Source organism: Micromys minutus (assembly GCF_963924665.1).
Source record: "Micromys minutus genome assembly, chromosome: 3".
NCBI classification, from domain to species: domain Eukaryota; kingdom Metazoa; phylum Chordata; class Mammalia; order Rodentia; family Muridae; genus Micromys; species Micromys minutus.
This window is the reverse complement of record NC_137972.1, coordinates 44,971,149-44,991,455: the sequence shown is the minus strand read 5'-3', so window position 1 is coordinate 44,991,455 and position 20,307 is coordinate 44,971,149. Positions and strand designations below refer to the sequence as shown.

Sequence of the window (20,307 nt, the reverse complement as noted above, 5' to 3'; positions counted from 1 at the left end):
CCTGGCTCTACATTCTGCCTGTTCTCTGCCTCCTAACTGCAGATGCAATGTGACCTTTTGTTTTGAGATACTGCCGTGCCTTCCCTACCATGAGGGACTGTGTATCCTCAAACTGTGAGCCAGAGCAAACCGGGCCTTGTTTTGGTTGCTTTCATCGAATGTTTTGTCACGACCATGAGGAAAATAACTAGTTGACATCTGCCTCACATACACAGTAGAGGCCCTTCCTTAACTAATATACATTTCTCTGGATATGACAGTAAGTGCGTATGGCATATGAACCAATGCATGTGTGAGGGTGTACATGCTGGTGCCCAAGTGTGGAGGCCAGAAGACAACATTGTGTGCCCTGCTTGATGACTCTCAGTCTTGTTCCTTGGAACAGGGTCTGTCTCTCAACTTGAAACTAGGCTGGGAGCTAGTAAAACACAGTGATCCTCTTGTCTCCAACGAGTGCATGGCCACACCCTACTTTTTATGTGGGTCCTAGAGTTCTAACTCACACTAAGCAAGGACTCTTACCACGGAGCCTTCTCACGAGGCCTCAGTTAATATTTTACCATTATAGAAAAGATTTTTGCATCTCATGTCTATTGGATTCTGACACACCATTAGGGGAATTGAAATTTCACCAATGCTTGGGTTATGAAGTTCTGGAGATGAGTTTACTTTTTCATTTCTGGGGATAATGGCCCAAGGTGTAGGAGTGTTATTGGTGAGGGGGCTTGACATTCTCTAACGTGCATCTTTCTTTCTGGCAATTTGGTAGTTTAAAAGTATTCCAAATAATATGCCAACTACAAATAAATCGACTTTAATTAAAAACAAACAGGAAGCCCTTCGCTCTACAGAAATGCTTTTCTTGATGACTGCAGATCATCATCTTTCCCCCAGCTAATGGGAAGTTGAAGTGTTTCTAACAGATGCACATATTGCTACCCACAGTGCCCATTGCATCTCAAAGGCTCCTCGGGATTACAGGTGTGCGAGGATCGAGGATCGTAGTAATATTTAGAATACAGATGAAGTAACTGAAGACCAGGCTGTTCAGAAACTCAACTGGCAAGGAGCACCTAGTGTGATAGGAACACGCTATTCAGGCTTTCCTCAGGGAGAGAGGATTTGGCCGAGTTTTAATTGATCTGCTCCTAGTTACAACCACATCTGGTGTCTTTCTTGGTAATGTCACATCAGTGCAAATTGCAGCTCTTCCATCAAAGGAAATAGTTTATTCTGAGCCAACAATTGTGAAAATACCCCACAAACATGGACTCAGGGTGCTCCGAAAGGTGTGGTCCACTATGAAAGCGGTTACACAAATTTTTATAGTCATCACAAAAGCCTAAGCACGTTGGCGGGGGCATGAGGCAGGCAGACTACATAAAGTACAGTAGGGAAGTCTCTGTGATGGATTTCCATCTATTCTTAGCTTTGGGTGTTAGGGATTGGTTCTAATGTCTCAATTTAATTTGGCTCCCAAAGGCCCCATTTCCAGACGCTGAGGGTCTCTGCCCCCAGCTAGATTTGATTGGCAATGAAGAATTGCTATACAGCCAGTGGCTAGACAGTTAGACTAAGGCAAGACCTAGACATTCGAGAGTAAAGGGAGAAATCTCCATGATGGGGAGAAGAAAGACCAGACCTAAAGGCTCACGGCATGTGAGAATCAGGGAAAGTGGCCGCATCAGCCATTTCCCCAAGTGTGTTTGAAGTAACAGAGATGAAATATAGATTTTAAAAGATGTTAACTCAGAAGTACTGGTAGGGAGTGTTTGCTAGCAACGGGAAGGGTAAGAACTGCCCAGCCTTTGAGCTAGTCAAGATACATTAAAATTAACTGGCAGTGTGCGTGCGTGCATGCGTTTCATTCTCGAATCCAGATAGCTCCTGGGCAGGTGTACACATGCGACCCACCAGGAGCCAGAGTGGTTTTTCTAATTACCACATTTGGGTTGTTAGAACTTTGTTATAGCTGAGTTAAGCGTGCCAACGCTTTTGTCTGATAGTCAAAGGGATGTTAGGCCAGACACAGAGGTAGGTGATGAAGAACAATCAAGGGTGTTAACAATGACACAAGATAATGTTGGCTTTGATGAACAGTGTTCCAACTCTTCACAACCAGAAACTTCTACTTGGTCCCTCGGTCTGCGCAATCTTTAACACAAATATGGCTTTTGCAGAGAGCTTCGGTTCATGTCACCTTTGCTTGCCCAAGGATTCTTGGCAGGAGTTAGGATGAAATTGCCTTGAGACCTGTCTGCAGGTTTATCCTGAGCACTGTTGGACTCCAAGTTACTCCCAGTAACTTGCCTCGTTTTTGTTTTGTTTTGTTTTTTAATATTTCAAAACAGTGCCATGCTAAATAAACAAGCATCTTATATTACACGTGCCCTCTATATCCCATGGGAGGGAACAACACACAACATTTCCCTTGTCCATTTACAGCTTGCTGAAGGGGTTTGTTACTGGTTCCAGTGTGTGGGAATGTATGTGGTGTTCTAATGAGCAAGCTTCAGGCTAATGGAAAGGGTGACCTGTTAGATTTGTTTAACCGTTTTAAACTTATGCTCAGACCTTTATTATGCCTAGGGTCACACCTCAGCGTTAGCAACTAACATCAAGACTCCTGGCAGTCAGACCTCTGGCCATGAACACACATTGACAAATGTATAAGGATATATTAAATACCTTTGCTAAGAGGGATATTGGGATCACCTTGGCTGATGCTTGCAATCTTACCAAGCAACTAGAGGCCACAGAAGCACTGGAATGAACCTTGCTAGCAAAATGGTCGTGCTAATTATGAATAAGCTGTGAAGAACCTTTTTACAGTGTTACTGTTTATTCACATATGACTAAAGACTTGCCATTCCGAATATTAATTCCAGCTCTTGGTTACATGTGGAAGATACCTACCTCTCTAGCTGTAGTGGTTTGAATGAGAAATGCTCTCCATTGGCTTCTATATTTGAACATTTGGTATCTACTTGGTGAAGGGTTCAATGGCAAAGCCTTGCTGAGGAAGAATGTTACTGGGGTGGGTTTGTGTTTCTAATCTTTTCCCACCTTCTGTTCATGCTGCTTCCTGCTTTTGGTGGGGGATGTGAGCTCTCAGCTTCCTGTTCCTGCTACCATGCTTCCTTGCCATGGTAGAATCTTATTTCTCTGAGCTGTAAGTAAAAATAAACCCTTTCTTCCATAAGCTGCTTTTGGTTATGGTATTTCATCACACCCAAAGAAAATGGCTATTACATTAGCTTAGTGAAAAAAAATAAGTTATTTTGTTGGTAAATCTGAGAAGTCCAGAGCAGAGGGCTAAATTTAAGCATAGCTAGATCCGGGGGCTCATGTGACATCCTCAGGACTCATCTGTTGTCTCTAGAGCCTTTGTAAGCCTCATTTGCTGAGCCTAAAGATTGCTCAGGATTTCTAGATTCCAAGCTTAACAGCAGTAGCATCTAAAAAACTTACCATCCAGCACTTGTGGAGCAGAGGCAGGTAGATCTCTGTGAGTTCAAGGCCATCCTGGCCTACATAGAAAATTTCAGAACAGCCAGGACTACATAAAGAGACCCTGTCTCATTAAAAAAAATGCCAGAACAGTAACATGTAAACTGGTAGAATGGGGAACTCTGGGAAATTGATCCTAATGAAGCAAACAGAACTGATGGAGATTGTTTCTGGATAACTATCTAAATTATCTGGACTGAAGAAATAAAATGTTTGTTTAATAAAATTTACTAAAACTTGATAAGAAGACTCCAGGACACGTTTCCTCCCCTCCCCTTCTTCTGGTGACATTCCCAGCATTTGGGGGAACTGAGGCAGGCATCGATGTGGGCATTGGTGGTGGTGGCAATAGTTGCAGTTTCTGGGGAAAAGTAGCTTATTTTTGGTAATTTTTTTTCTTTAAATCTTGCTATTTTAAGGCCTAAGGCAGATGACTTCTAGTGATTAAGTCCTGCTGTTCAGCAGCAGGAGATTAAGAAAAAAATGTTAATTGCAAGGGCTCTTTCTTTCTGCTTCCAGAGCCCCTACTTCTGAGTTGGTTAACTCTTCATGAGACAGAAAGCAAAGAAGAGGAAGAGAGAGAGTCACACACAGGGAAAAAACACACTGTCAAGATGCAATTAAAAAGGCTACACTCGATTTTTATTATTGCTTTCAGCTCTTAATAGCTTTTAGACAAAGAGTTGTCTATGTAAAAAAGAATTACCTTGTGGATAAAATATTATATAAATAGGGAATTATAGAAAGATGCTGATAGCAAGTTAAAAGCACTGTTTCATTTTATAAGCTCATTATAAGTTTAAAGCAACAGTTTCAGATGGCCCTGCTTTATTATAGTGCCCACCTGTGGCTTCATACTTGGACTTGACCTAGAATGAATGTTTTTTTCTGGATCACATATTTGTTCCAAGACTATTTCTTTTAGTGTAATTGTAAAAGCTCATTGTATTTCTTATTATGTACCCTTTATTTACTGTTCTATAAGGAGAGGTCACATTCTAATCTCAATTATGATTTTGTTATGTCTTTCTGGCAAAACAACTAAAAACATATCTCAAACTGTTTTTTTTTTTATTTGAATCATATTAGGAATTCTATAAAGTCATTAATTCTTTTAAACAGTGTGTACTGGCTGGTTTTATGTGTCAACTTGACACAAGCTGGAGTTATCACAAAGAAAGGAGCCTCAGTTGAGAAAATGCCTCCATGAGATCCAGCTGTAAGGCATTTTCTCAACTAGTGATCAAAGGGGGAGGACCCAGCCCATGTGGGTGGTGCCATCCCTGGGCTGGTAGACCTGGTTCTTTAAGAAAGCAAGCTGAGCAAGCCAGGGGAAGCAAGCCAATCAGCAACATTCTTCCATGGCCTCTGCTTCCTGACCTACAGTGAGTTCCAGTTCTGACTGCTCATGGCGATAGACAGCAATGTGGAAGTGTAAGCTGAATAAACTCCTCCACAACTTGCTTCTTGGTCATGATATTTTGTGCAGGAATAGAAACCTAAGACACTGATGATTTATGAAGTTCATCTTCATGTTGATCTGCAGAAAATTTGCTCAGTAGGGTACACTGCTGTCCCGGAATCATTAGGCTATGTAATAGTGACATGAAAGGCATGTCAGCAACAAGAAGCAATCTGGGATGAAGTCTCTGAGGACCCTCCATTCTCAGAGTTCACCCATCACAGGCCACACAAAATGGTAAGCCTCCAGAAAGTTCACTTGCAGTCCTTAGTCTTTCCTAGATGGCTTCTGACACCCTTCCAGCTCACTGTGATGGAAATTCAGTTCCAGGCAGATGTACACGGGGTCTCTCTTTATCTTGCTCCCAGTATCTCCTTAGGAGAGATAAGCCATCAGCATCTCTCATTTCTACGATTGTTGTTTTGAAGAAGCTAAATTCCACAAGCCACAGAATCAACCTCTTTCTTCATGAAGCAGAGGGGTGAGGAGTTTGCTGACAAAGTCTGGCAACATGAGTTTGATACCTGAAACCTCACAAAGTGTAAGAAGAGAACTGACACCTCATAGTTGTTCTAGGACCTCAACATACAAACAGAAGTAACACCTCCCACCCAACAATAATTAAACAGTACCCTGTTAGTGTCCGAATGAACATTACACCTTTGGCCTCAAATGTGCAGTGAATCAGATTATAGAGCACTTTGTGTCCTGCTGAACTCTAAAAATATTGAAAATTTTAAAATTCTGTATTAGCAAATACTGAATACAAAAAATAAACAGAGGAGCCAAAAAAGGAAAATGGAAAGCAAAATGGTTTGCATAAATTCCTTATACAAATAGCACTAAGTGTAAATGGACAAAACAATGAAGTCAAAGAACAGAGATGAAGTCAATAGACAGATTACTTATCACCAAGACTGAATACCTGAATTCAATTCCTGGGATGCACACCATATGTGGAAAGAATAAGTTTTTTCAAGTTGTCCTTTGACCACACTTATGCTTTCAAACTTGTTCTCTGTCTGTCTGTCTGTCTGTCTGTCTGTCTGTCTGTCTGCCTGCCTGCCTGCCTGCCTGCCTGCCTGCCTGTCTGTCTCTCTCTCTCTCTCTCTCTCTCTCTCTCTCTCTCTCTCTCTCTCTCTCTTCATACACATACACACATATGTAAAGGATGGTCCAAATGTTTAAATAGACAGAAAGAATAGATATTAAAGGATTAAAAAAAAAAGATATGCCATAAAACCCACCCTAAAGGAGCTAGAATGGCACAAAAGAATTAAAAAAAAAAAAGGAAGTGGAAAATGACTGGTCAAGTATAGGTGCTTGTTCCTGAGCCCAAAGTCCTGAGTTCAATCCCCAGGACCCCCATGGTGGAAGGAGAGAACAGACTTCTACAAGCTGCCTTCTGATTTCTATACATACACTGTGGTGTCTGTGCTCACACACACACACAAATTGTTTTTTGAAAAAGTGTAAGAAAAAAAAAGAATACAATTGGCATCTACCACAGACACACATAGTAGAGACCCTTTCTGTGTGTGTGTGTGTGTGTGTCACACACACACACACTCGAGCAGGTGTGCATGCTCATGCAGATGTGTGGAAGATACTGGGTGTCCTGCTCTATAACTCTCAGCCTTTTCCTCTTGGAGTACTGTCTTTCACAGACCAGGAACAAGCTGGTGGCTGATAAGCCCACGGGATCTTTCTTTCCAAGATGGATGGGTAGCCATATCTAGCTTTTCATGTGGGTCCTGGGTATTTGAATTCAGGTGATTATGCTTAGGCACCAAAAAAGAAAGCTGAGGTATCTTTAGACATGCCATCAAAGAAGAATGTATGGTGATAAGCAGCCAAAAAGCTAACGTTTGCTACCGGTCTTTCAGGATCTTTCATTACATTAATTCTTTGTGGTATGAGTCTTTTTTTTCTTCCTTTTTTTAAAAAATTAGATACTCTGTATTTACATTTGAGATGTTATCTCTTTACCCCGCCCTGCTCTCATCCCCTCTCTTCCTCCAGTTGCCTTCACAAAGGTGCACTCCCTTCTGATTTCCCCTCTCCACCCCATTGCCTTGGCATTCCTCTACATTGGAAAAAATGATCCCTCTCTGGAACCTCCAGACACTGCAATCTTCAGCTACATACACAACTGGATCAATAGGTCTCTCAAAGTGCACACAAAGGTTGGTGTTTTACTCCATGGGAGTTTTGGAGGGTTTGGTTGGTTGGTAATGTTGTTCTTCCCATGAGGTTGCAACCCCTTTCAGCTCCTTGGGCCCTTTCTTTAGCACCCTCATTGGGATCCCCGAGTTCAGAGCAATGGTTAGCTGCAAGCATGCTCAGCTGTTCTATATGACTCTAACATAGTCCCTGAGGGGGCATTTCTATCTGGTGCCTGCCAGTAAGTACTTTTGGGGATCAGCTGTCGTGCTTGGATTTGGTGACTGCGTATGTGATGGATCCCCAGGTGAGGCGGCTTCTGAGTGATCTTTTCTTCAATCCCTGCTCCTCTATTTGACCTTGCATTTCCTCCCATGAGAGTTTTGTTCTCTTTTCTAAGAAGGACTGAGGCATCCCCATTTTGGTCTTCCTTCTTTTTGAGCTTCATAATGTCTGTGAATTGTTTCTTGGGTATTGGGTATTCAGAGCTTTCTGGGGCTAGTATCCGCTTATCAGTGAGTGCATACCATGTGTGTTCTTTTGTGACTGGGTTACCTCACTCAGGATGATAGTCTCTAGTTCCATCCATTTGCCCACGAATTTCATGAAGTCATTGTTTCTAATAGCTGAGTAGTATTCCATTGTGTAAATGTACCACACTTTCTGTATTCTTCATCTGTTGATGGACATCTGAGTTCTTTCCAGCTTCTGGCTATTATAATTAAGACTGCTATAAATATGGTGGAGTGATGAATTCTCCCAGTAGCCTTTGAGCTTCCTCTTCCTGTAAATGGCCAGAGGTGACCTGTGAAGATGGTTTGCTAATCTCTTGACCCAGAAGACCCCACAAAATCATGCAAATTCAGAGCTTTAAACCTTTGTGTTCATTCTAAGAACACCCAGGAAACTGCCCAGGCCATCAAGGGTATGCATATCTGCACAGCCACCAAGTATCTGAAGGATGTCACTTTAAAGAAGCAGTGTGTGCCATTCTGGCGTAATAATGATGGAGTTGGTAGGTGTGCCCAGGCCAAACAGTGGGGCTGGACACAGGGACAGTGGCCAAAAAAGAGTGCTGAGTTTTTGCTGCATATGCTTAAGAATGCAGAGAGCAACGCTGAACTTAAGGGTTTAGACGTAGATTCTCCAGTCATTGAACACATCCAGGAGAACAAGGCACCTAAGATGTGCTGACGAACCTACAGTGCTCATGGCCAGATTAACCATACATGAGCTCCCCCTGCCACATTGAGATGATCCTCACTGAGAAGGAACAGATCATTCCAAAGCCAGAAGAGGAGGTTTCACAGAAGAAAAAGATATCCCAGAAGAAACTGAAGAAGCAAAAGCTCATGGCATGGGAATAAATTTAGCATAAAATAAATGCAGATGAAGTAAAAATATATATGTATATGGTGGAGCATGTGTCCTTGTTATATGTTGGAGCATCTTTGGGGTGTATACCCAGGAGTGGAATAGCTGGGCTTTCGGGTAGTACTATGTTCAATTTTCTGAGGAACCGCCAAATTGATTTACAGAGTGGTTGTAACAGCTTACAACCCCACCAACAGTGGAGGAATGTTCCTCTTTTTTTACATCTTTGCCAGCATCTGCTGTCACCTGAGTTTTTTATTTTAGCCATTCTAACTAGTGTGAGGTGGAATCTGAGGGTTGCTTTGATTTGCAGTTCCCTGATGTTTAGGGATGTTGAGCATTTCTTTAGGTGCTTCTCAGCCATTCGATGTTTCTCAGCTGAGAATTTTTTGTTTAGATCTTTACCCCATTTTTAAATATTTATTTTATTTAATGAATGTAAAAATACACCATCTCTCACTTCAGTCACACCAGAAGAGGACACTGCATCCCATTACAGTTGGTTGTGAGACATCATGTGGTTGCTGGGAATTGAACTCAGGATCTCTGGAAGAGCAGCCAGTGTTCTTAACAGTATCCTTAGACTTACAGGAGCTTTGCAATTTCATGAGGTCCCATTTGTGGATTCTTGATCTTAGAGCTGTTAGTGTTCTGTTCAGGAATTTTTCCCCCTGTGCCTATGTGTTCTAAGGTTTTCCCCACTTTCCCTTCTAATAGTTTCAGTGTACCTGGTTTTATGTGGAGATCTTTGATACACTTGGACTTGAGCTTTGTACAAGGAGATAGGAAAGGATCGATTTGCATTCTTCTGCATGCTGACTGCCATTTGAACCAACACCATTTGTTGAAGAGGCTGTCCTTTTTCCATTGAATGTTTTTAGCTCCTTTGTCAAAGATCAAGTGACCGTAGGTGCGTGGGTTCATTTCTGGGTCCTCGATTCTGTTTCATTGATCTACCTGCCTATCTCTTTACCAATACCATGTAGTTTTTATCACAATTGCTTTGTAATATAGCTTGAGATCAGAGATGGTGAAGTGTTTTTATTCTTGAGAATCGATTTCACTGTTCTAGGATTTTTGTTATTCCAGATGAATTTGCAAATTGATTTTTTCAATTCTATGAATAATTGAGTTGGTATTTTAATGGGGATTGCATTGGATCTGTAGATTACTTTTGGCAAGATGGCCATTTTTACAATGTTGATTCTGCCAATCTATGAGCTTGGGAGATCTTTTCATCTTCTGAGATCATCTTTAATTTCCTTCTTCAGAGTCTTGAAGTTCTTGTCATACAAATTTTTCACTTTCTTGGTTAGGGTCACCCCAAGGTATTTTATAGTCTTTGTGACTATTTTTTGTAGTATTTATTTATTTATTTATTTATTTATCTATTTATTTATTTATTATTCATTCATTCATTAAACTCTGGAAGGTTCACTACTTAGAATATTTAACTGTCTTTGTGACTATTATGAAGGGTGTTGATTCCATAATTTTTTTTCTCAGCCTGTTTATCTATTGCATAGAGGAAGATGGTTGATTGTTTGAATTAATTTTATAGCCAGCCACTTTGCTGAAGTTCTTTATTAGTTGTAAAAGTTCTCTGATAGAATTTTTGGGATCACTTAAGTATACTATCATATCATCTACAAATAGTGATATTTTTACTTCTTCCTTTCCAATGTGAATCCCTTTGATTTCTTTTTGTTGTCTAATTGCTCCGGCCAGGACTTCCAGTACTACATTGAATAAGTAGAGAGACAATGGGCAGCCTTGTCTAGTCCCTGATTTTAATGGGATTGCTTCAAGTTTCTCTCCATTTAGTTTGATGTTGGCTACTGGTTTGCTGTATATTGCTTTTACTATGTTAAGGTATGGGCCTTAGATTCCTGATATTTCCAAGACTTTTATCATGAAGGGGTGTTGAATTTTGTCGAATGCTCTCTCAGCATCTAGTGAGAGGATCATGTAGGTTTTTTTTCCTTTTAGTTTGTTTATGTGATGGATTCTGTTGATGGATTGCTGTATATTGAACCACCCCCGCATCCCGGGGATAACGCCTACTTGGTCATGGTGGATGATTGTTTTGATGTGTTCTTGGATTCAGTTTGCAAGAATTTTATTGAGTATTTTTGCATTGATGTTCATGAGGTAAATTGGTCTGAATTTCTCTTTCATTGTAGTGTCTTTGTGTGGTTAAGGTATGAGCTTAACCGTGGCTTTGAAGAACGAGTTGAGTAGTGTTCCTTCTGTTTCTATTTTGTGGAATAGTTTGGAGAGTATAGGTATTAGGTCTTCTATAAAAGTCTGATAGAACTCTGCGCTGAACCCGTCTGGTCCTGGGTTTTTTTTTTTTTTTTTTTTTTTTTTTTTTTTTTTTTTTTTTTTTTTTTTTTTTTTTATGGTTGGGAGGCTTTTGAGTGGCAGGAGTCTTCTTGTATCCTCTTTGCAAATAAGGACAAAGCTGCTCTGACAAATTTAACCACTTCTACTCCAGGTTCTAGTTAGTAGCACCAACTTCTCTTATAGTACTGTTTATTCTGCTCAGGTTCATGAATCATTTTCTCCTGCATTTGCAGGAAGAATTCCCGGAATGTCCCCTGAGCTTTGTGCTCTCTGCAGGACTCCATGTTAGCATTTGCCATTGCTCAATTCACCAGGTAGTGAGGCTCCTATGCTCCTAACTCCCCTCTCCCCCCATCCCCATCCTTCTTCCCTCAGAGTAAGACAGTACATAATTCACTCGGTTTTCGGTTTGTTGTTGTTTGTTTGTTTTATGCTTGGCTCATGAATATAAAAAGTCAGTGCTAAGATCTTTGGTACCTAGAGTAAGCACATGCCTTTGAGAACAGAAAGCATCCCCTAAAACTATTTGGAAGGACTGGGAGGAGGGGATGTGGGTGATTGGATAAATGAGTGGATGATGGACAAAAAGACATGGATGAATGGTCTTATAAACGGTCCTAGCTTCTGGACAACCTGGGCTACACCTTGCCCAAGTGTTGCCAAAGTGCACGGGGAAACTTTAAAAATATCTCGAAATGCTAGCAGAGGACTTAAAGATAAAATGCTTCCTTTAACCTCTCAGAAAATGTTAGCTGGATTTGGTTCTCAGGAACACAGAGAGGGAAGACCTCTGAAACTCAGTTGAGTTCTGCAGACTTGCTCCTCCTTGTGCCCCAGTGACACATTTTCAGCAACTCAAGCAGAGAGCGCATGCACTGGGGAGTTACCATCTAAGACAGTCAGTTCTGCATTAAACAACTGTTGCCATGACTGCTGACATACCAGTAAGCAACTGGGCACACGGGGACAGATGGAAGATCTGAGAAAGCCATTATCTCAGAACACCCCAGAGAAACCCGATCCCTCCAGTTACGGAAGGCCGTGTTGAAAATGGGCTGCGGAGCCCACAGTTGGCCAACACAGCTGAGGTAATGAAATCAAGGGCTAAAGAAAAGTTCGATGAAACAGGATTTTCGGGAGCCCATCTCGAACCAAACCATCCTGGAGTTGCCTGGTGCAGAGCAGGTCTGGATCTTGTTTCTCAGGATGGCAAGATCAGCAGATTCTATTTCATAGTGAAAATCCCGCAAAGTACCTTCTGGCAGCCAGTCTCTCAGCAGGCCAAGAGATGATGTAAATCCCATTATACTATTTATACTTCCACAAGGGGGCACAGTGGAGGTAACAATAAAAACTATTTATGGTTTGACTTTTAACACCCAATGTTAGGCTAATCATTTAACAAACAACCTTAAAATCTCAAATCAAAAGTTGAAATGATGCCACACCATTTAGCCAAGAACAAATACTTACTGTGGCTGGGAGATGCTCCGCGGGTAAAGTGCATAAACATGGAGAACTGGCTGTGGATCCCCAGGGCCCTCAGCGCTGGTGGGAGGCACTGGCAGGTCTTGGGCTCGCTGAAACGGTGAGCTCCAGGCTCAGTGAGAGACTCTGTCTCCACAAACGGGGGGGGGGGGGGGGGGGTGACAGAGGACACTCCGTGCAGCCCTCTAGCCTCACATGTCAACCCAGACCTAGGGAGGCCGAGGCAGGAGGTCATAAGTTCAGTCAGGGCCTACAGAAAGCTAGCCTGAGGTACATAGTGTGCACCTTCACTGAAAACAAAAAACAAAAAATCATGAAAATTTCCAGTGTATAGTTCTTTTCTAAGCCAGAAAGGATTTTATATGACTAATGTTCCCATATTACTCCCTCCACTTAAATTCTTTCAGCAATGCTAAAGGGGTGAATAGGCATGTGCAGCTTCAATGCAAGCTCTCTGAACATATGAAGGGAAAATTCCTGAAAGTAGGAGAGCAATGGATACTATAGGACCTCGTTGATATTTATAATATCCATGTGTGTATATATGTGTGTGTGTATGTATATGTAAGTATATATATTCTTATTTATGTGAATAGTTGCTATTCTTCAACAATACATATTGAACCTTAAGAATATGCCTGACCTTTAATCTGGTACTCAGGAGCAGACACAACAGATTTTTTTTTTTTAAGTTTAAGGCCAGCCTGGTCAACACACTAAACTCAGAATAACCCAAGCTATATAATGGAACCTGTTTCAAATATAACTAACTAATTAATTGCGAATTAACTAACAACAGGGTGAGTTCATTTCTAGTAGTCGTTAAAAATTGAAGGAAGTTTGTTGAGAGGAATGGAAGTAGTGGTCACATTGAGTTGAGATCTGACTTCCTGACCGTGCCACGTGTGCACTTCTGGCCATTCCCCATAGCCGTGAGAATATGTGATGGTTTGAGTATGTTCGGCTCAGGGAGTGTCACTACTAGGCGTGGCCTGTTTGGAGGAAGTGCGTCACCATGGGGGTGGGCTTCAAGACCCTTCTCCTCGATGCCTGGAAGCCAGCCCCAATTAAATGTTGTCCTTATATGAGCTGCCTTGGTCATGGTGTCTGTTCACAGTGATGGAAACCCAAACTAAGACGGCCACTATGATATTTGACACTGCACCTGTATGGTGTCACATTATACAGAGAAGAGAGAGGGCTGTGAGGCTGTGGGATGCGGGTATGAGAGGGGTAAGTGCTGGTAAGGAACCAACAGTGATAATATTTGTTAGTAGTATTGTCATTGTCATTATCATTGGCAATGTTAGGGATTGAGAATTAAACCCAGAACCTATGAACTTAGATCAACAAAACCCTAAGCAAAACAGTCTTCCAACAGGGCTCTTTAGGGAAGTCAACTGATTCCAGCTCTTAGGGTAGGAAAACACAAGATGAGTTCAGAATGACCTGTGGTACCAAAAAATTAGAATTATTTTTTTTCAAATAGAGGACTATGGAGATGGCTCAGCTTGTGTAAAATATAAGGACCAGAGTTCTTATGAACTTCAAAGTTCAGAGTTCATAAGTTCAGAGTTCACAGAACCACATAAGAAAACTGAGCGCTGTGGCATGTGCTTGGAAACAAACTGAAGGGGATCCTTTGATCTCTGTAGGTAGACAGCCTGCCTGAATAGGCAGTTCCAGGCCAGGTGAGACACCATGCCTCAAGAAATTCACTGGGTTCCTGTATTTTTCCAAAGATGTATATGTTCCGTGAGATGGCTTAGCAGGAGAAATTGTTGTTCAAGCTGATTGTCTAAGTCACTTTTCTATTGTGCAAAGACGACGTGACCAAGGTAACTTATCAAAGAAAGCATTCAGTTGAGGGACTGATAACAGTTTTTCAGAGGCTGAACCCATAACCAGCAGGGCAGGAAGGATGGAAGCAGGCATGGTGCTGGAGCAGTAACTGAGAGTGTCAGCTGATCGTCAAGTTGGAGGCAGAGAGAGGGAAACCGCTAACCTCCTAATTCGTCCTGAACATCCATCAGCTGGAACCGAACGTCAAATATATGAACTTTGCAGACTGTTCTCATTCAAATTGCCATACTGGTGCTCTGAGTTCAATGACTGGAACCCTCACTGGAAAGAGCGGGCAGATTCCTGAAAGTTGAATTCTGACCCTAATTCACCAGCATACACATGAACACACACACATACAGACACACACACAGACACATACACAGACACACACACATACACACACACACACACACACACACACACACCAGGTTTCAAGGGGACTCTCACTGACAGGACACAGGAGCTCGTGTGAAAGAGCTCAGGTAACCAGAGTTAGAACCCTTTGAAACAGTGAGTGAACAGCAGCTACGCAGACCCTCCTGCCTTACATGGGATTCACGTCAGTGGGTTCACTGAAACTATTAGAAACTGCAGTGCTTTTACCTCATCTACAAGCTGCACAACCGAGTGTACAACAGTGCTGTGTCCCAGACTGGGGACTGTGCTCGCTGCTGCCACCAGGCACCACCAGGAGGATGGCACCTCGGCTTGAGAGATCTGAACACAAATCTGAAAGTGGGTTTTTTACTGAATGTAAAACGCTTTCATGTAACCGTAATTCCAACTGTTGTTAGATCAGGGACGGTCTGTACTATATTATACACCCCTGCTCCCAGATACAGTGTCAGAGTTTCTGTGCTGATAAATATAAGCAACTGAGTGGGTAAATGAGCATTAAAAATAGCAACTCTTCCCCACAGAAGGACTCCAATGCACATACAAGGGCCTAGTGTTGAGTGCATGTGACCCTAGGTAGCACTTGGGAAGCAGAGGCAAGAGGTCACAAGGCTAGCCTTGGCTACAGGGAATGAGGAAATGGGAGGGAGGGGTGAAAGAATATCTGTGAATACAGTTACTGGAGGAAAGTCTAACCAGTGAGTGCTAAAATGAGGACTGTAAAACTTAATTGAAGTGGGACACTCCTGCGGTTTTAAAGAATCTTCTCCAAAATACTTAGGGGGAAAGAATTAAGTTTACAGAGTAAGAGGACTGGCAGTCACCACTTGGTCCAGATGGCTGAGGCTGGCACATGTGACCCCTCTGTGGCTGGCTTTCTTCCACATCTACAAAACTTCATTTAATCCTGAAAACATAAGTCTCCCACTGGAGACCTGGGTTCAGACTCGTCAACCAGTTGTCGCCAGAGGTATCTGATGTCTCAGTATCAAACGCAAAGCATAAAGCAAATGTTATTTTTAGATGACCAAAACTTAATAGAATAGTCTATATTCTGTCCCATGTTTTATGAGATAGTTAACTGAATAGCACCTGGTTACAAATGGTTACACTTAATTTATTTAGTTAGAACAGTATTATTTTAAGTGTTGGAGCATTGGGCCCTTGCCTCTTTCAAGTATAGCTTGCACCTGTTACTAGAGGAGAGGTCAGAGGTCACCAGTCACCAGTGCAGACAGACGCATGGACCTGGCCTCCAGTGTCTGCTCAGTAAGTGTTGCCTCTGAAACTGCCTATGTCATCCTCAAATCCCTGCACAAACCAGGGATCTCTCTGTGAGATGAGAGACGGCAGAGGGCATGGGACACTTTCCCCGGAGTCTCTCACCTGGGAAAAGCCCAGACAGAAGGCAGGTTAGAGGAGGGAGACTCTGTCTGCTCCTGTTTCCGTCTTGGTGAGAATGGTGTGTGTTGGCTTTGGAACAGTGTGTGACCTGAAGATATGTGTACTCCAGGAATGACAGATGCTTCCAAGCAGGAACAGAATGAGGACCTGCTGTCATTTGGAAATCAAGACTGATCTTAGAAGGTTCCTTGGACAACATTTTTATAAAGAAAGCTGCATGTTAGTTGGAAAAAATGGGGGCAGGTGTGAAAAGATTGTGGATGATAGGAAGGAAGGGAAGAGGTGTGGAGCACCAGCTTCTGGGCGTGACGATGCTGGTGCATCCTTGAACTCATAGCAGTGTGACTCTCCGTATAGATCCGGTATCTCATGAGGCTTTATTCCCAGTTAATGGTTAACCGGGAAGGAAAGACATGCTTTCAGAGGTGTAGACACGGGTAAGGGGCCCATACTCCTATAAACAAGCCCTCACCCTTGCTCCTGCAAAGAACCCAAGTGAAGCTTATTAGGGGGTAAACAAAGTCATAAAAAGAGAACTGGCTGGAAAGAAGGAATCAGCAGGAGGGGGAGGGGTGGGCAGGAGAGGGTGATGGGGAAAATGACAGAACTACATTATGTAAATATATTAAATGCCATAAGGAAACCTAGTAATATACATAAGTAATTTAAGATGACTGGCTATGATGCCACATGCCTCTAAGCCCAGGACCTGAGAGGCAGAGGCAGGGATTTCTATAGGCCAGCCGGGGCTACATAGTGAGATCCTGTCCCAGACAAAACAGAATGAAAGCAAGCAAACAAATGAAAACAGAACCATTTAAAATGTTATGCTCTTGGAGACATGGCTGTCTGTCAGCAGATGTTGGGCGCGGGTGGTGATGCACAGGCCCACATAGCAAAAGAACAATATTCTTTCTGTATGGTAGGCATATTAACTTTCCTTCAAGACTTTGCATCATACACACTTCCTATTGCTGAGTCTGTCTCTGTGTCCTATGCTCGCTTTTGAAGGGTATTTAAATGAAAGCGAGGCTAGCGAGATGGTTCAGTGGGTAAAGGTGCTTACCACCACGCCTGGTGAGCTGAGTTTGAACTCTGCGATCTGCATGGTGGGGAGAAAGAACCAGCTCTCACAAGTTGGTCTCTGACCTCTGTGTGTGTGCCATGGCATATGTGTGTACATACAAACAACAAACAAACATGTGTGTGCCGTGGTGAATGTGTGTACATATAAACAACAAACAAATAAACAAAAGTGGATTAAAATGGGGCTGGAGGGACGGCTCAGCCATTAAGAGTGCTGGCTGCTCCTCAGGCGGATTCAGGTTGGATTCCCAGCCCTGAATGGCAGCTCACATCTGTAACTTCAGCTCCAGTGAATTCAATGCCCTTCTCCTGTCTCCACGGGCACCAGACACACAATGGTGAACATATACAGGCAAAAATGCCCATATATGTAAAACACATAAAACAAATCCTTTTGTAAAATCGCTGGTGACATTTTCATTTGCATGTTAAATAACTAAAATCGTGGTGGCTCTGGGACAGTGTATCAGGGACATTATCCCGGACATCGGGACTTCAGGTGCTACTCCATTCTGGCTGCCATAGGGCTTCAGTTCTAATGGAGGGAAAAGGCCACTGGTGATGGGATGTGGAAGGAGGAAGGCAGTCATGGGGTACAGGGAGAAAAAGAGGGGCCCTTAGAAGGCCTTTCTAAGAAGGGCTGGTACCAGAGCTGGGGATGCTGGGGACGCTGGGGACACGTACACAGCTCTGCCAGGGGTCAGGGAAGACCAGAGTAGCTTGTATTTACTTGTATTTTGTTTGGTTGGTTTTTGCCAACTTAACAGAAGCTAGTTATCTGGGGAAAGGAACGAGAATTAAAAAAAAAAAAAAAAAATCCCAACCACACTGGCCTACGGGAAGCCTGTGGGGCAATTTTCTTTATTGATGATTGAAGCATAAGGGATCAGCCCCCGGTGGCCATGCCACCCCTGGGCAGATGGTTTGATTATCTAAGAAATTGCACTGGGCGAGCCAGAAGAAGCAAGCTGGTGAACAATATTCCTCTATGGCTTCTGTTCCGCTGAGTTCCTGCTCTGCCTTTCCTTGCTAATAGACCATTGCAGGAGAGTGTAAGCCAAGTAAGCCGGTTCCTCCCTAGAGTGCTTTTGGTCAAGGTCTTTAGCAACGAAAAGCTAATTAAGACAATGGCCCTTAATGAATAGCGCTGGGAAATTGACCATCCTAAGTCACAAATGTCTGCTGGGGCTTCCTCTCAAACCCAAGGCAAGGGGCAGTGAGGAAGGGAACAGACATCGTGTCATGGGTAAAATCACAGTTCACCTCACTGCTCCCTCTTTCTCTGTGTCTGGAACAAATGTATCATGGGGCACACATGGTTATCATCAGTGTGGATGGAGAAGACCGTGGCAACACAATCAACCGGGTGACCTCAGGGACAGCCACAGAACTTGTCGAACACCCCACCCACCAGCTGCTGAGCAAACATGTGTTGCAAATCTACAGGAAACATTCACAGAGATAGACCATATGCTGGGCCATAAAACAAAGCTTGGTGAACTGAAAGTCGTGCAGAGCATTCCCTGACGACGAGAGAACCAAATAAGCAGTGGATGCACAGAGAGCTGGTAACTTTCAAATCCATAGTAATTAAACACAGCAGCTGGAAATCCCCACTGAGTCAACCTGAAGTCACATGCAGGCTAAGAGAGTCTCCATGGCTATCTGTGAGGCGTGGGTGAGACCGAGGCAGGGATGGAGCATGTTGTAGATTCCTGGGGGATTATTGTAGTGCCTTGGTGTTGGGCAGAAAATGGAGAGAAATGGGCAGGTCCAGATCTTTTGAATATAGCTAGATTATAACACACACACACACACACACACACACACACACACACACACTCTCACAATTTGTACCCAGTTGTACTGTGGAAATAAATCAGTCCACAGCTATAGCAAGATAAATTTTAGAGAAAGCCAGCGGGCTCCTGATAACCAGGTTGTCTGTGACTAGGCTCCAGTGTGTGTGTGTGTGTGTGTGTGTGTGTGTGTGTGTGTGTGTGTGTGGTGCCACTTGTATGCAGGTACCCACACAAGGTAGAAAAGGTCATCTCCCCTGAACCTCGAGTTACAGGTGGTTGAGAACCACCCAATGTGAGTGCTGGGAACTGAACTCAGGTTCTTCAGAAGAACAGGAAGTGCTATTCCGGGCTGAGCGATCTCTCTTTCTGAGCTAGGTCACTTGTAGCGACTGTCCAGAGTTGGGGCAATGGAAGGGCTGAGCAGCACTGGGAACAGATGGCCTTTGTGTGTCACCCTACTTCTCTTTGTTAAAAAAAGCCTCTCATCAAATGTTCATTAATTTCCATAAAGGAATCACAATGGCGACATCTATATGCTTTTGGTAAATATTACTCTTCCCATTATAACACAACCAGCAACGATCCCCTTCACAGGGATCCTAATAAACTAATAAAACACAAAGGAGAAGTTTGTTTTGGCTTACAAATCTGGAGGCTCAGAAGTACAGGGGCCAACAGTGAAGTTTGCTCAGCATCAGGTGAGGCTGAGAGCTCACAGTAGGGCAGACATCAGGAGGGCATGAAGGGCAAAGTTCAAGCAGAATCTTAGTTTGTCATTTATCCTCTGTTCTCAGCAAAATCTCAACTCTGCTAGTGACCGAAGCACCTGCAAAACATCCTACCACCTCTCAGCTCTGCTCTACAAAGGGAGGAAATTCCAACATTAGCTATTAAGCAGAAAACCAAATCCAAACAGAGCACGTTCAACTCCATTCTTAAATGCATTATGTTGTAGAAATTTTAATCCCAGTCTGGGATTTCTACCTCACCTTTGACCATTCAGTTCCCAGATAAGACATACTTTTATTACTTACATAAACCTTAAACAGCACAAGAGCTGGGCAGATACTTGCCCTCTGTGCTATTAAATCTATTTTCCTATCTATAACCCTGAGTTGTTACCCTGTTCCATCTGGGCTGCTCTTAACGCCAATTAGCCAGCCCTCAGGGTCAGGTTTTCATTACTCACCTTTCTCCTTCTTCTCCTTCTCCTTCTTCTCCTTCTCCTTCTCCTTCTTCTCATTCTTCTTCTTCTTCTTCTTCTTCTTCTTCTTCTTCTTCTTCTTCTTCTTCTTCTTCTTCTTCTTCTTCTTCTTCTTCTTCCTCTTCTCCTTCTTTTTCTTTTCCTTCTTCATTGTCATCATTGTCATCCTCTTCCTCCTCCTTCTCCTCCCTCCTCCTCCTCCTCCTCCTTCTTCTTCATCATCTTCT

The 20,307-nt window shown here is 42.9% G+C and overlaps 1 protein-coding gene and 1 pseudogene across 2 annotated transcripts in view; both read left to right on the top strand.

The window, feature by feature from the left end:
- The window catches only part of GXYLT2 (glucoside xylosyltransferase 2), a gene marked incomplete at both ends in the record, with an annotated part of 83,000 nt that overhangs the window by 39,001 nt on the left and 23,692 nt on the right, over positions 1 to 20,307 (top strand). The window lies entirely within an intron of this gene.
- On the top strand, positions 7,964 to 8,502 carry LOC308418315 (large ribosomal subunit protein uL22-like; annotated as a pseudogene). The gene has a single exon. The product of its transcript is annotated as a large ribosomal subunit protein uL22-like (transcript).